Source organism: Lathyrus oleraceus, chromosome 3, assembly GCF_024323335.1.
Source record: "Lathyrus oleraceus cultivar Zhongwan6 chromosome 3, CAAS_Psat_ZW6_1.0, whole genome shotgun sequence".
Taxonomy (NCBI): Eukaryota; Viridiplantae; Streptophyta; class Magnoliopsida; order Fabales; family Fabaceae; genus Lathyrus; species Lathyrus oleraceus.
Genome location: NC_066581.1, coordinates 109,111,199 through 109,127,959, shown reverse-complemented (window position 1 = coordinate 109,127,959; position 16,761 = coordinate 109,111,199). Strand labels below are relative to the sequence as shown.

General features: G+C 38.8%; 1 non-coding gene across 1 annotated transcript; it reads left to right on the top strand.

The window, feature by feature from the left end:
- Positions 1 to 14,252: 14,252 nt before the first annotated feature.
- Positions 14,253 to 14,359, top strand: LOC127133609 (small nucleolar RNA R71). Its single transcript, XR_007807563.1, has one exon. It is a non-coding gene; the product is annotated as a small nucleolar RNA R71 (small nucleolar RNA).
- The last annotated feature ends 2,402 nt before the right edge of the window (positions 14,360 to 16,761 follow it).

Below are 16,761 nucleotides of genomic sequence, written 5' to 3'. Positions count from 1 at the left end.
CAGCAAATTGCTTCTATAAAAAGGACATGGAAAACCTGATTTGATACATAAGAAATAACGAACGAAATATTGAGAGAGAATAAGGGTTTTAGTCTTGTGTGGTCGTGTGATTTGTAAGCCATTCAATTCATCCATAGATGATTGAATTGGTCTAATTTTTGAGTTGTAATTTGTCACTCTAAGCTTTTAAGCATGAGTGTGTGTCTACTTGATTGAAGCTGTTAAGTAAGATCAAGTGTGTGTCTTTGAAGAGTGTCTTCTTTTCATTGTAATTCTTGTTTATATCACTGGTGTGATTGAGGGGGAGTGAGTGGGATCTCATATCTAAGAGTTCTTAGGTAGAAGTCACGCGGGTACAGATTAGGTGAAAAAGACTGTAACTTGTGTTGTTTATTGAGAGTCTTTGAACTGATTCTATTTAGTGGATTTCCTTCCTGGCTTGGTAGCCCCCAGACGTAAGTGATTTGCACCGAACTGGGTTAACAATTGCCTGTGTCTCTTGCATTAATGTTATTTATCTTTTATCCTGTTTGTATTATTCAGATATTAGTGTCGTTACATTACCTTCGACATCTCATATCTGATACCAGAATTTCAATTGGTATCAGAGCAGGCATCCTACTCTGGTTCTGGGTGAGATCTAGGGACAATACTTTCTGGTACTATGGAGAGAGATGGAGGATCTGTTCACAGGCCACCTATTTTAGATGGATCTAACTATGACTACTGGAAACCTCGAATGGTAGCCTTCCTAAAATCTCTGGATAATAAGGCTTGGAAGGTTGTGTTAACAGGCTGGGAACATCCAGTAGTTACTAAGGAAGGAGAAGCTACAACTGATAAGAAGCCTGAAGAACAATGGACCAATGAGGAGGATGATCTAGCCCTTGGAAATTCTAAAGCATTGAATGCTATATTCAATGGATTAGACAAGAATATCTTCAGATTGGTAAACAACTGTGAGGTGGCTAAAGATGCTTTGGATATTCTCAAAACCACTCATGAAGGCACCTCTAGAGTGAAGATGTCTAGACTGCAGCTGCTCACCACCAAGTTTGAAAATTTAAGGATGAAAGAAGATGAAAATATTCATGAATTTCATATGAATATCCTTGAAATTTCTAATTCCTCAGGAGCCCTAGGAGAGAAGATGTCAGATGAAAAATTAGTAAGGAAAATACTCAGGTCACTCCCTAAGAGATTTTCTATGAAGGTGACAACCATAGAAGAGTCTCAAGACATCTTCAATATGAGAGTTGATGAGCTAATTGGATGCCTCCAAACATTTGAGATGGGAACATGTGATGGATCTGAAAAGAAAGCCAAAAGCATAGCCTTCATGTCAAACACTGAGGAGGAAGAGGAGGAAGGTGGTCAAGATATTGATGAAGATCTGGCAAATGATGTAGCAATGCTGGGAAGACAGTTCAATAGACTTCTGAAAAATATGGATGTAAGATCTAAGGCTAATGTCAAGAACATCTCATCTGACATCAGTAAATCCAATAATGCTGGAAGAAGAACAAGGTCAGATGAAAAGCCCAAAGAGGGAAAAGGAGTTTAGTGCCATGAATGTGATGGGTATGGACACATTAGAACTGAATGTGGAACCTACCTCAAGAAACAGAAGAGGAGTCTTGCTGCCACTTGGTCTGATGAAAGTGAAACAGAAGAGTCTGCAAATCTTGTGACTGACTTGACTGGAAGATGGGGTTCTGATAAAGACTCAAGTGATGATGAAGTAACCTTTGAAGAGTTGGCCACTACCTACAGAAATTGTGTCACAGAAGTGCAGAAGTGTGTCAACAAGTTGAAAGCCAGAAGAAAGTGATAGCACAACTGGAGAATGAGAAGGCAGAACATGTGGAAACCATCTCCAAGTTGAAGACTGAAGTTGTATTCTTGAATTTTAAACTGGACGAGATGACCAAGTATGTAAGAATGCTAAACAATGGATCTGACACCTTAGACAAAATTCTCCAGACTGGACAGATAACAGGAGACAAATCTGGCATTGGGTTCAATGAATCTAAGCCTGAGTGCAGTTACACTGGTGGCAAACCTAAATCCAAACCTAAGTGCAGCCATATTGATAGCAAACCTGCGATGTCACAACATCATAAAGGAAGACAGCAGAAAGGAAAACACCAAAGATGGAGATGTCATTACTGTGGAAAATTTGGCCACATAAAGCCTTTCTGTTATAAGCTGTATGGTTATCCTAGTCCTGCTTATCATCAACCTAGACCCAAACATCACAGACATGTCAACAAAAAGCAATGGGTTCTTAGGACTAATGTTACAAGTTTGATAGCTCACACTTCCTTCAGAGTTTCAGCCAAAGAAGATTGGTATTTTGACAGTGGGTGCTCCAGACACATGACTGGAAACAAATACCTGCTAATTGGCCTTCATCCTCATGCCACAAGCTATGTAACCTTTGGTGATGGAGAAAAGGGTGAAATCAAGGGGGTTGGTAAGCTTGATTGCCCTGGAGTTCCTGACCTTGACAATGTCCTACTTGTTAAGGGATTGACTGCAAATCTAATAAGCATCAGTCAACTGTGTGACCAAGGTCTAAATGTAAACTTCACTAAAACTGAATGTCTGATTACTAACAAAGAAAATGAAGTAATCATGAAAGGAGTCAGGTCTAAAGACAACTGTTACATGTGGAGTTCTTAAGAAACTGGTTATTCTTCAATGTGTACTTTAGCCAAAGAAGAAGAAGTGAAGACGTGGCATCAAAGATTAGGCCATCTGCATCTTAAAGGTATGAAGAGGATTATATCTGTTGAAGCTGTTAGAGGAATTCCCAACTTGAAGATTGATGAAGGAAAAGTCTGTGGAGAATGTCAGATTGGAAAACAGACAAGGATGTCACACCAGAAGCTCAGACATGACACTACTTCCAAAGTTCTGGAACTCCTCCATATGGATTTGATGGGACCCATGCAGGTGGAAAGCCTTGGTGGGAAGAAGTATGCATATGTAGTGGTGGATGACTTCTCCATATACACCTGGATCAATTTTATAAGAGAAAAAATCTGATGTTTTTGAAGTCTTCAAAGATCTTTGTCTAAAACTTCAAAGAGAAAAGGAATGTCCAGTTATCAAAATTAGAAGTGATCATGGGAAGGAATTTGAGAACAACAAATTTGCTGAATTCTGTTCTTCAGAAGGAATTCATCATGAGTTCTCATCTCCCATTACTCCCCAGCAAAATGGTGTGGTGGAAAGGAAAAATAGAACCCTTCAAGAATCAGCCAGAGCTATGATTCATGCTAAGAGATTGCCTTACCACTTTTGGGCTGAAGCTATGAACACAGCCTGCTATGTTCACAACAGAGTGACCTTGAAGAAAGGGACTCCTACAACCCTACATGAAGTCTGGAAAGGGAGAAGACCTACATTCAAATACTTTTATGTGTTTGGTAGCAAATGTTATATCTTGACTGATCGTGAACAAAGAAGGAAGATGGATCCCAAAAGTGATGAAGGAATTTTCCTGGGATACTCAACAAACAGCAGAGCATATAGAGTCTTTAATTCCATAACAAAAGGAATGATGGAGTCTATCAATGTTGTGGTTGATGACCAACAGACTGATGTCACATACAATGTTGAGACATATGTGAATGGTCCCCCAGCTGATTTCTTAGACAAAAATAAGGAGAGTGAACCTCCTCAAGCTGAACTTGAAGATGACAAAATCAACAAGGGACCCTCCATCAGAATTCAGAAGGATCATCCTAAAGATCTAATTATAGGAGATCCAAATAAAGGAGTCACAACTAGATCAAGGGAAGTGATCTCACATGGCTGCTTTGTGTCCAAGATTAAGCCTAGGAATGTCAAGGAAGCCTTGGCTGATGAGTTCTGGATCAATGCCATGCAGGAGGAGTTAGGTCAATTCAAGAGGAATGAAGTATGGGAATTGGTTCCTAGACCTGAAGGAATAAATGTCATAGGTACAAAGTGGGTGTATAAGAATAAATCTGATGAACAAGGGGTGGTTACTAAAAACAAAGCAAGATTAGTAGCACAAGGATATACTCAAGTTGAAGGAGTGGATTTTGATGAAACATTTGCTCCTGTAGCTCGCCTTGAGTCCATTAGACTATTGCTTGGAGTGGCATGTATTCTGAAATTCAAACTGTTCCAAATGGATGTAAAAAGTGCCTTCTTGAATGGCTACTTAAATGAGGAAGTATATGTTGAACAGCCTAAAGGATTCACAGATCTAAATCTTCCAAAGCATGTGTTCAAATTGAAGAAAGCCCTTTATGGTTTGAAGCAAGCTCCTAGGGCTTGGTATGAGAGACTCATTGTGTTCCTCACTAACAATGGATACAGGAAAGGAGGTATTGACAAGACCCTATTTGTGAAGAATGAAGGAGGAAAACTCATGGTGGCACAAATATATGTAGATGATATTGTGTTTGGTGGGATGTCAGATCATATGGTCGAACATTTTGTTAGACAAATGCAATCTGAGTTTGAGATGAGCCTTGTTGGAGAGCTGACCTACTTTCTTGGGCTACAAGTCAAGCAGATGGAAGATTCTATCTTTCTATCTCAAAGAAAATATGCCAAGAACATTGTTAAGAAGTTTGGCATGGAGAAGGCAAGTCATAAAAGGACACATGCTCCTACACATTTGAAAGTCTCCAAAGATGAAAATGGTGTTAGTGTAGATCAAAGTATATACAGAAGCATGATAGGAAGTATGCTATATCCCACAGCAAGCAGACCTGACATTGCATTTGTTGTAGGTGTTTGTGCTAGATATCAAGTTGAACCAAAAGTCAGTCACATAAACCAAGTGAAGAGAATACTGAAATATGTCAATGACACCAGTGACTATGGGATGTTATATACTCATGGATCTGGATCTATGCTGACTGGTTACTGTGATGCTGACTGGGCTGGAAGTGTTGATGATAGGAAAAGCACATCAGGAAGATGTTTCTTCTTGGGGAACAATTTGATATCATGGTTTAGTAAGAAACAAAATTGTGTGTCCCTATCCACTGCTGAAGCTGAATACATAGCAGCTGTGAGTAGTTGTTCTCAACTGGTTTGGATGAAACAAATGTTGACTTAATACAATGTCACACAAGATGTCATGACATTGTACTGTGACAACCTGAGTGCTATAAATATTTCCAAAAATCCTATTCAGCACAGCAGGACAAAGCACATTGATATTCGTCATCACTTCATTAGAGAACTTGTGGAAGAGAAAATCATAGCACTGAAGCATGTTACTATTGAAATGCAATTAGCTGACATATTTACAAAGGCTTTGGATGCTAACCAGTTTGAATGTTTAAGAGGGAAATTGGGGATTTGTATTCATGAGAATTTATAGCAATTAAAGTGGAGTGGAAAAGGTAATAAAAATATTGCCTGCCCACTTAAAAGAAAGTGCCCCATTTATGGTAAATCATTACCTAGTATTGTAACTACCATCTATACCATTTTCACACGCTACCTCAACACAACCACTTCCATCTTCATCAAACTGTATCATTCATCTCTGCTAGGGCAACCAAAATTATTTCACAAGTCCTACAAAATGTCACAACATCCCTCATCTTCTAGTTCAAAACCCACTCACAAAGCAAGAACTCCCTCCATGGATTTTATGGATGAAGATGTTTTGGAAGTTATTCCTCTTTTAGTAATCCCAAGAAACGCCCCTGGTCCTTCTTCCACTGCAGGAAATAATCAAGGTAAAAGTTCTGATAACCCTCCTCCTAAGGATGACATGCATTATACAGATCATGTCATTAGGAATCTGGTCACAAGGATCCTAAATGAAGGACACTCAGTCAAGGGAGTTTCATCTCCTCTGTCTAGAAGGGACCCCTCACCTGAGGTGGAACCTCAAACTGAGAAAGATGATGATTCATCTAGGTCAGAGAAGGATATTGCTGCAGAAGGACTGTGTCCTTTAGGGAAAACCATGCCTAGCAAGAAACCTATAGATGCTTCTCAATCTAAGAAGCATGACTCTGCTGAAAAGGTGATTGATTTGGAGGAAGAGAGCTCAAACGAGGAAGATGACACCTTGGTTCATCACTTGAAACCAAGTGTTGCAAAGAAAATGAAGACCAGGAAAGGCAGGTATGTGGCTGAGATGATGACAGCTAGAACTAGTAATAAGGCTGCTACTGTAGGTCCTTCTAAATCATGGAGTAAAGTAGAGGTCAAGAAGAGAAAGGTCAGAGAAAGTTCTGATTCTGAAGATGATGTCGGAGACGATGTCCCAAACATCTCTCTTGCCAAAAAGCAAACTGTTAGAAAGTCTCCAGCTAAGGTTGCAGCTGCGCATTTGGACAACATTTCCTTCCATCTGGAAGATGGTGCAACCAAGTGGAAATTTGTGATACAGAGGAGAGTTGTTGTGGAGAGGGAACTAGGGAAGGAGGCTGTGGAAGTGAAAGACGTTATGGAATTGATCAAGTCTGCTGGTTTGATGAAAACAGTTAGTGCATTGCCCCAATGTTTTGAAGGTCTGGTGAAGGAGTTTGTTGTGAACATCCCAGAGGATATTGCTGACAAGAACATCAAAGAGTTTTGCAAAGTGTTTGTGAGAGGAAGGTGTGTAAGGTTCTCCCCTGCTGTAATCAATAAGTTCCTAGGGAGAGGAACAGAAGAAGATGTTGAATTAGAGGCCACAGACAATGAAGTCTATAGGACAATCATTGTTGGTCAAGTCAAGGAATGGCCAAGAAAAAAGCATCTATCTGCTGTCAAATTAATTGTAAAATATGTTATCTTGCATAAGATAGGTTCAGCCAACTGGGTGCCAACAAACCATATCTCAACAATCTCTAATGTTCTTGGAAGGATAATTTATGCTATTGGAACTAGGCTCAACTTTGATTATGGAAGGTTCATGTTTGAACAAATTGTTAGACATGCCTCCACTAATGCAGTAAAGCTGCCAATTGCCTTTCCCTCAATCATTTGTGGAATAATTTTAAGTCAGCAACCTAGTATTTCAAACACAAGTGATATCCCCAGTAGAAGGAAGCCTCCATTGTCCATTCATTACAAGTTATTTGAAGGCAGTCATGTCAATGACATCTGCAATTAAGAAGCCAGCCTCTCAAGGTGGCCTGATTGCTCAATTGAAGGAAACCTGTAAGGAGTTGGAAACTGGGATTAGGGTGGCTAAGGCTAGGAAAGAGGCTTTAGAGGTTCTCATTAGTAGCTTGGAGCAAGAAGAGATGGATAAGGTTGGTGAAGCCAAGGAGACAGGTGCCCACACCTCAAGTGAGAGGTCTAATTCTCAAGATCAATCTAGTGGCAGTTCTGGATCTGAAGGTGAAGAAGATGCTACCTCCTCAGACTGAGTTGTGGTGATGGTCCCCCTGTTTTGATGTGTGTTCTGGATGCTTGGATGATTGGATGCTTTGATGTTTGTAGTTTTTTTTTGGCAGTCCTTTTTGATGCCATGATGTAATTTTTGGGCTCTTTATGAGTTCCCTGGATTTCTGATTATCTCAGCTAATGTAGATGTGTATAATTATGGTTATGTACCACCTGACATTGTGTTTTAACATTTTATATGTTATAACATCATTTGTGACATTCTCTGCTGGACTGATTGACATTTATTTTGTCTAATTGGTCACTTTGGTCTATTTTGACTAAAAAGGGGGAGAAGTTAATATATGGAGAGCTGCAATTATTATGTGCTGATGTAGCTAGCTAGGCTAAACAAATGACAACTGATGATGTTGAACAGAATGATGTTCTGTGATGTTGAAGGAGATGTCTGAACAGAATAATGTTATGTGTTGTATAGGTGATATTGGAGGAGATGTAAGAGGGTGATTCTGAATGTTACAGGTGCTGGTGTTGTTGAAAGAGATGTCTGTGTTGAACAAACTTAGGGGGAGAAGAAGTACCCATGTGTTTAATGTGTGTTTATTACTAGTTGCTATTATAGCTAGTAATTGTATGGTTATTGCTTTTGCTGCTGCTTAACTACTGATATGTGTTTTTCTCTTGTGAACAAATGGACTGATATATGTTTTAGCCAAAATTTGCCAAAGGGGGAGTTTGTTGGTTCTAAGTGTTGGCAACAATTTTGGTAAACCCTAGAGTGTTCACAAGATGTCACATGTGATGTATTAACATAATATATCTTGTATCTGCTGGATGTTTAAAATGTGATTATGCAGGATTTTTCCAGGATGTCAGACCCGATGTCATGACATCTGTATACAGAACATTCAGTTTGAATGTTATGTATTGTGCGATTACGTTTTTAATGCAAATCTATGTATGATTGGAGATATGATTAAACACGCTATCATGAGAATATTTGAATGGAAAATAACTTTAAGGTTTTATGATGTCCAAGCTCAGCAAATTGCTTCTATAAAAAGGACATGGAAAACCTGATTTGATACACAAGAAATAACGAACGAAATATTGAGAGCGAATAAGGGTTTTAGTCTTGTGTGGTCGTGTGATTTGTAAGCCATTCAATTCATCCATAGATGATTGATTTGGTCTGATTTTTGAGTTGTAATTTGTCACTCTAAGCTTTTAAGCATGAGTGTGTGTCTACTTGATTGAAGCTGTTAAGTAAGATCAAGTGTGTGTCTTTGAAGAGTGTCTTCTTTTCATTGTAATTCTTGTTTATATCACTAGTGTGATTGAGGGGGAGTGAGTGGGATCTCATATCTAAGAGTCCTTAGGTAGAAGTCACACGGGTAGAGATTAGGCGAAAAAGACTGTAACTTGTGTTGTTTACTAAGAGTCTTTGAACTGATTCTATTTAGTGGATTTCCTTCCTGGCTTGGTAGCCCCCAGACGTAGGTGAGTGCACCGAACTGGGTTAACCACTGCTTGTGTCTCTTGCATTACTGTTCTTTATCTTTTATCCTATTTGTATTATTCAGATATTAGTGTCATGACATTACCTTCGACATCTCATATCTGATACCAGAATTTCATTTCTGACTTACAAGACTTTTGATTAAAGATGATATCATAAACATTGTCACTAAGTTGGCTAATAGGCAATAGGTTATACATCAGACCATCAACTAAAACAACATTAGTAATAGAAGGAAGTTTATTGTTACCAATGGTTCCAGAGCTAATGATCTTTCCTTTATGGTTTCCTCCGAAACCAACAATGCCTCCAGGCTTAAGTTCCAAATCTTGGAACATAGACCTTTATACCAGTCATGTGTCGCGAGCATTCACTGTCCATGTACCATGACTGGTGTCTCAACTGAGCTGGTAAGGATGTCTGCAACAAAAATTATTTTATCCTTAGGTACTCACTTTTTGGGTCCTCTTTTGTTAGTTTTCCCAGAGTTTCTTACAACTTTGGGTCTTTTAGCAAAAGGATAATCATGAGAGATTTATCCATGATACCTAGGTTTTAGAACAAAGTTCTTATCCTTATTATGCTTCTGTGTCTTTGTAGAAGTATCAAGCTCAGTGCCAGCAGGCACGAAATGCACATAGAGAGGTTTTGGTTTGACCTTTTGACTTTCGCCAGGTTTTATAGATTATGTATAACCTAAACCTTTGCTACCATTTCTGCTAACTCCATAGATCAAGGAAGATATTTTGCTTCTATCTATGCTTTTATCCAAAAATTACTGGAATGCTCTGTCATATCTGATGATGCAATCAGTACCAGAAGCTTCTGAAGTTATTTCCTCCTCTAGTTTTGAAATTTTTATTTTCAAATCAAAGTTGTTACTTTCTAAAGAAAATACTTTTTAATTTAGAGAGGAAATATATTTCTCAAGATCTTTCTGAGTTTCAGAAGTAATTACTTGGACTTGTTTAAGGTCCTTGTATTTACTCTGAAGACTCTGATACTTTTCCAAAATTTCAGAGAGACATGATTCAATATCAGAACGAGATAGATTAGAAAACACCTCTTCAGAATCGAAGTCAGATTCTGATAATACCTTGTCTTCTGGTTCCTCCGAGCTTGTGGGATCCTCAGTGGTTGCCATCAGTGCAGAGTTGGCTTTTTCTTCATCAGAATATTCTTCTTCAGATTTTGAGTCATTCCAGGTAACCATCAACCCCTTCTCGACTTTGGAGAAGTTCTTGTTAGGCCTTTTATCCTTTTTTAGCTTAGGACATTTATTTTTGTAGTGGCCTGGCTCCTTTCACTCAAAGCAAATAACTTATTTTCGAAAAGCTTGCTTCTTTTGTCCAGACAAAGATTCGAAGCGACAAGCAGTCCTTCTGACTCCTTTGAACTTCCCTTGACCACTTTGCCTGTGTTTCTAGAGTCTATTGACTCTCTTTGAGATTAGGGACAACTCATTATCATCTTCTGAGTCTTCATCAGATCCTTATGATTCTTCCTTAGCTTGATATGCTCTAGTTTTCTCAGGCTTAGATTTTAGAGCAACATATTTGCCTCTCTTATGAGGTTTATCTTCTTCTAGCTCAATCTCATGACTTCTCAAAGAACTAACAAGTTCTTCAAGACTAATTTTGTTGAGATCCTTTGCCAGCTTCAAGGCAGTTACCATAGGTCTCCTTTTTTTGGGAAGACTTATGAGAATTTTCTTGACATGATCAGTTGTAGAATACCCTTTGTCCAGAACTTTAATCCCAGCGACAAGCATCTAAAACCTTGAGAACACAGCCTTAACTTTTTCATTATCTTCCATTTTGAAAGCCTCATAGTTCTGGATTAAGGCAAAGGCCTTCGTCTCCTTTACTTGAGCATTTCCCTCATGAGTCATTCTTAGAGAGTCAAAGATGGATTTGGCAGAATCCCTGTTTGTTATCTTCTCATACTCCGTATAAGAGATATCATTAAGCAATATGGTTCTGGCCGTATGATGATTTTTGAAGTCTTTCTTCTATTGATCAGACATAGCACTTCTTGTTAAAGTATTTCCTTCAGCATTTACTAGGTGAACATAGCCATCGACTACGAGATCCCAGAGATCAACATCGTAACCAAGAAAGAAACTTTATATTCTATCTTTCCTATAGTCAAATTTCTCACCATAAAAAATAGGTGGTTTAACACTGTAATGATCTCTATCATTATTATTAACAATGTTAGCAGCAACCATTGTTTCTCACACAACTGGATTGGTACTGAACATTGTGAGGTGTTGATAAAACTTTTTATCACAATCAGAACCGGAGCTCTGATACCAATTGAAGGTGTGAAAAACACAAGAAATGGGGGTTTGAATTAGGTTTTACAAGAAAAAGCTTTTTCCAAAACAAAAATACCACTAACAAGTTAATAACAAAGAGATAAAAACACAAGTATTTTTATCCTAGTTCGCTTGACTCAAAGCTAATCTAGTCCACCCACCAAGGTGATTTTGCCTTATACACAAGGACTTAATCCACTATAATCAACAGATTAGAACAAACACAAAGAATAACCTTCTTTGTCTTCTCAAGGATCCAACTAAACCTTAGTCTCCTCAGGGATTCACAAAGAACAACTTTCTTTGTCTTCTCAAGGATAACCTCCTTAAGGACTCAAACAAATAGTTTGAAGAATATTTGTATGTTACAAGATGCTTATACAAAAGCAGATTTTACACAAATGAATAACAAACACTTAAAGAAAACTATATACTAAGAATGATAGCTTTTCACACAGAAAAATAGCGTGTCAAAGTACTTGTGCAACTAGGGGTTTCTTCAAGTCTCCAATGAATGCTTATATAACATAAGCATGTGACCGTTGGAGGACAAAATAGGGAAAGCTCCTTTGAGAGATTGTCCACTGTTGGATGGATGTACCATAGGGGCATGCGAAGGTCGTTTTCTCTCGGTCGTCGGGATGAATAGGAATTTGGAAAAATCTCGAATAACCGTCTAGGTAGCAGAAGTGAGAATGCTTAGCCAATCGTTCAAGCATTTGATCGATAAATGGTAAAGGAAAATGATCCTTCCGAGTGACTTTGTTTAGTTTTCTATAATCAACACACATTCTACTTCCAGTAACCACTCTTTGTGCTATAGATTCTCCTTTTTCATTATTCACAACTGTGACGCCTCCTTTCTTTGGTACGGCATGTATTGGGCTAACCCATTGACTATCGGATATCGGGTAGATAATACCTGCTTCTAACAACTTTTTCACTTCTTTATTTACTACATCACTCATAATGGGATTTATCCTTCTTTGATGTTCTCTAGAGGTCTTGCTGTCTTCCTCTAGCATTATGCGATGCATGCATATGGAAGGGCTTATTCAGTTTATATCTGAGATATTGTAGCCTAAAGCAGTTGGATATTTTCTCAAAATGTGTAGAAGCTTTTAGGTCTCTATCTACCCTAAGTTTGCATTTACTATTACAGGTCGCTCAAGTTCAGTGTCTAGGAATTCGTACCTTAGATTTTTGGGTAACGTCTTAAGTTCTAGGGCTGGTTTCTTTGGGCAAGGCATATGATCGGGCGTTAGTGCTAGGCATTTGCCTAGGCTGTCATCTTGGTATTCCTTACTTAAACTTTCATCTTCAAAAGTAGGAGGCCTTGGAATTTTCAGTATTTCAGAGTATGATGTTTGTTCATTCTCCATCTCTCTTATGCATTCGTCAATGACATCTATTAGACAACATGTATCGTCTATAGCTGGTGCCTTTAGGAATTGTGTCAAAATGAATTCGACTTTTTCCTCACCAACTTCGAAGGTTAGCTTACCTTTCTTAACATCTACGATAGCTCCGGCTGTAGCTAGGAATGGTCTTCCTAATATGATAGGGATGTTGGAATCCTCTTTTATATCCATGATTATAAAATCAGTAGGAATATAGAATTGTCCTATGCGCACCGGAACATTTTCTAGCATACCTACGGGAAATTTGACAAAACGATCTGCAAGTTGTACAAACATTCTCGTAGGTCTTAGTTCTCCCATTTTTAGCCTTTCGCATATGGACAAGGGCATTAAACTAATATTGGCTCCTAAATCGCATAGTGCTTTGTCGATGACAAACTTTCCGATTACACAGGGTATGGAGAAACTACCTGGGTCTTTCAGCTTAGGAGGAATATTGTTTTGTATTATGGTGCTACACTCAGCAGTAAGTGTAACGGTTTCGTTATCCTATATCTTCTTCTTATTAGATAAGATTTCTTTGAGAAACTTAGCATATGAGGGCATTTGAGTTATGGCTTCTATAAAGGGTATTGTAATATTCAATTGTTTTAGAAGCTCTACGAATTTTTTAAATTGTCCTACACTTTAAGATTTAACAAGTCTTTGAGGATAAGGGATAGGGGGTTTATATGGTGGTGGAGGCACATAAGGTTTTTCTTTCTCTACGGCCTCTTCATTTTTATCTTCCTCTTGTTCGTCTTCCTTCTCAGTTACCTTACCTAGGTCTTGATGCATGGATGGGTTTTGAGTTCTAGGGTCGGTCGGTCCGTCTAGTTCTGTCCCACTTCGTAGTATAATAACATTTGCATGGCCTTTCGGGTTTAGTTGCGGCTGTCCAAGAAATGTGCCTGCAGGAGCAGCAGTAGGTGCGTGTTATTGAGCCACTTGTGAGATTTGTGTTTCCAACATTTTGTTATGGGTGGCTAATGCGTCTACTTTGTTTGCTAACTGCTTGATTTGCTCACAAGTGTGTATGTTTTGATTTAGGAAATCCTTAATTGTTTGGGCTTGGGTAGCTATAAAGTTTTCCATCATTATTTCTAAGTTTGATTTCCTAGGAGAATTTTGAGTATTTGAGGCAGCTTTGTGATATCCTGGTGGTACAACAGGTGCTTGGTTAGGTGCATATAATGCATTATTGTTTTTGTACAAAAAGTTATGATGGTTCTTCCAACCTGGGTTATAGGTGTTTGAGTAAGGGTTTCCTTGAGCACAGTTCACCTGACTTGTGGAGGTTCCTGTCAAGAGTTGACATTCTGGGGTCGTATGCCCTTGAACTCCACATATCTCGCAGTTTGGTGCTACGGCAGCCATGGTGGCTGTTGGTGTTAGGGTCAAACTGTCTATCTTTTGAGTCAGAGCATCTACCTTGGCGTTGACATGGTCAAGACTGCTTAATTCGTACATGCCGCCCTTCGTTTGAGGTTTCTCTATAGAGGTTCTTTCGCTTCCCCATTGGTAATGATTTTGGGCCATACTTTCGATGAGTTGATAGGCCTCATTGTATGGTTTATCCATCAATGTGCCACCTGCAGCGACGTCTATTATTAATCTTGTATTGTACAAGAGACTGTTGTAAAAGGGGTGGATGATCAACCATTCTTCTAGACCGTGATGTGGACAAAGCCTCATCATGTCTTTGTATCTATCCCAAGCTTCAAAAAGTGATTCATTATCCTTTTGTTTAAACCCGTTTATTTGGGCTCTTAGCATAGCCGTCTTACTAGGTGGGAAATATCGAGCTAAGAAGACTTTCTTCAACTCGTTCCACGTAGTGATAGATTTGGATGGTAGAGACTGAATCCAAGCTCTAGCTCTACCTCTTAATGAAAATGGGAAGAGACAGAGTCTTATAGCTTCTGGGCTGACACCATTCGCTTTCACCGTGTCTGCGTATTGCAAAAATACTGACAAGTGTAGGTTCGGGTTCTTTGTGGGACTACCTGAAAACTGGTTTTGCTGACAACATCGAGGGTTTTAGCTCAAAGTTATTGGCTTCGATGGCAGGGGCAGCGATGCTGTTATGTGGTTCATCCTGTGAAGGGATTGCATAGTACTTAAAGGACGGTTTTGCACTCCTTCGGCCATCTCTGGTTGAATAACTGATTCAGAAGTAGGGATGTTAAGGTCAAGAAGATTTAGCTTGATACGATGTTCCAATATCAAGTCTCGTATCCGGTGTTCTAATCTGAGATAACACTCGGGTTTGTCGAATTATAGCTTTAATTTCTCGCCTTGAGAGCGAGTACTTGGCATACACTCAACAAATGTAGAAAGGGAAAAAGAATTGTTTTCCTTAGTCTATACTGGGCAACACTGGAGTTATGATATCGACTAAATTAGTCCCCGACAACGATGCCAAAAACTTGATCGCGACTTAGTAAGTCTATGTGAATCGTGAATGCAAGTGCACAGTCCTATCGCGTAATTTTAAAGATTATCGAACCCACAAGGACTAATAATCGAACGTATCGTGGTCTAATGTTGCTATGTAAATCTAAGGTTGATGATCATTCTAAGATTGGAGGGATGAAGAGAAATAACTATAACGTAAATAGAATATTAATAAAGATACGAGATATAGGGGATATCGATATGTAACGCATCAAACTTCGGGGATTCTATAGATAGTTGGTGTAATCTTATTGGTTAAAATATTCTTCAATAGAAATTATTTATAGAGAGGACCTAGTCTCACACTCTCGTTTTTATTGACTCTGACCATACTCCTAAACCAGAATGCTTGGCTCTCGCGGTCTCATTTTGAATTTAAAAGTAATTTTTGAATATAAATAAAGTCTAATTAATCCCAAAGCGCTCTCGCTGTGTTTAGGATTAATGCCTAGTTTCAGCTATCTGGTTAAAATCTCAAACTCTCGTTCTTGTTGACCGTAACCTTACTTTGTTTTGTACTCTCGTACGAAAAATAGTTTGATTAAAATAAGAAACTAAAAACCAAAAAAAATAAGTTTTATAAAAACTAACACCAATTATTTATGAATCTCGTCGTTTCGACGGTCTTTACATACCAGCACCTAAGGGTTTAGCTGGACATGGATCCGGTAACAGACATGGTATTTGGGAAATCAAACATGCAATAAGGCATAAATAAATAAAACAACAATCAAAATAAAACCTGGATTATGAATTGAGAACTGGAACTGAATCTTGATTCTTCGATTAAAATAATGTCGGCAAGCTTTGGCAATGAATAACCGTTACAATTGAATCCCAAAAGCGTAAATAATAAAGTGCCATAGTCCCCGATGTGGAGAACTATTACTTTTACAAAGTAAGAAAACTGCCTAGAAAACTAAAAGAAAATATAACTTCGAGAAAAAGAATAATCGTCGCTTGAAAACTGGAAGAAGAGAGAGAGAGAGACCCGCGAGTCTGTTAGAGGCCCTTTATATATTTTCCACAATCCCTAAGTTGTAGCGAAGGTGGTTGGATTCATGGCTATAAAAATAGAGAAAAAGATGGAAGACTAGGTTGTGGCGGTTGCCACAACCCTAGTCTCTGAATGAGAGGCGAGCGCCACCAAAATAGGATTGAGCGCCACCTCTTCATGCTTGGCGGCGGGCGCCACCTCCTCCTTGGGTCCATGTGGCGGGCGCCACACACCTTAGATAATGGGCCACATTTTATGTTTATTGCAGGTATTCGTCGGTTAAAAGGTTTACAGCAAGCAAAATGGAAAATAGAAAAAAGGAAAGAAAAAGGAAAGAAAAAGAGAAGAAAATGGAGTTTTATAGAGATAATGGGCCACCAAAGCAATGCATATGGAGCCAAAAATACGATACGTTTTTGCGTTATCAAACATTCAAGCCACCACCATAAAGCTCACCCTCCATCAAATACACTATGAACATAACCTCGAAACAACCAACAAAACTATAACATTTTTGCCACTTTTTAGCCGCCAGTGAACCATCCATCACCACCACTAACTGCGTAACCTCCTGTAACCGCCAACCCTTACCGTGTACTCATTTCGGCTGGCCCACTCACGACCTACCAACCAAACAAAACACGCACTGTCGACCATTTTTTTTAACACCACTTCAACAAAACGCACATCACCATCACGAATAACTCACCACCGCCATAGATCC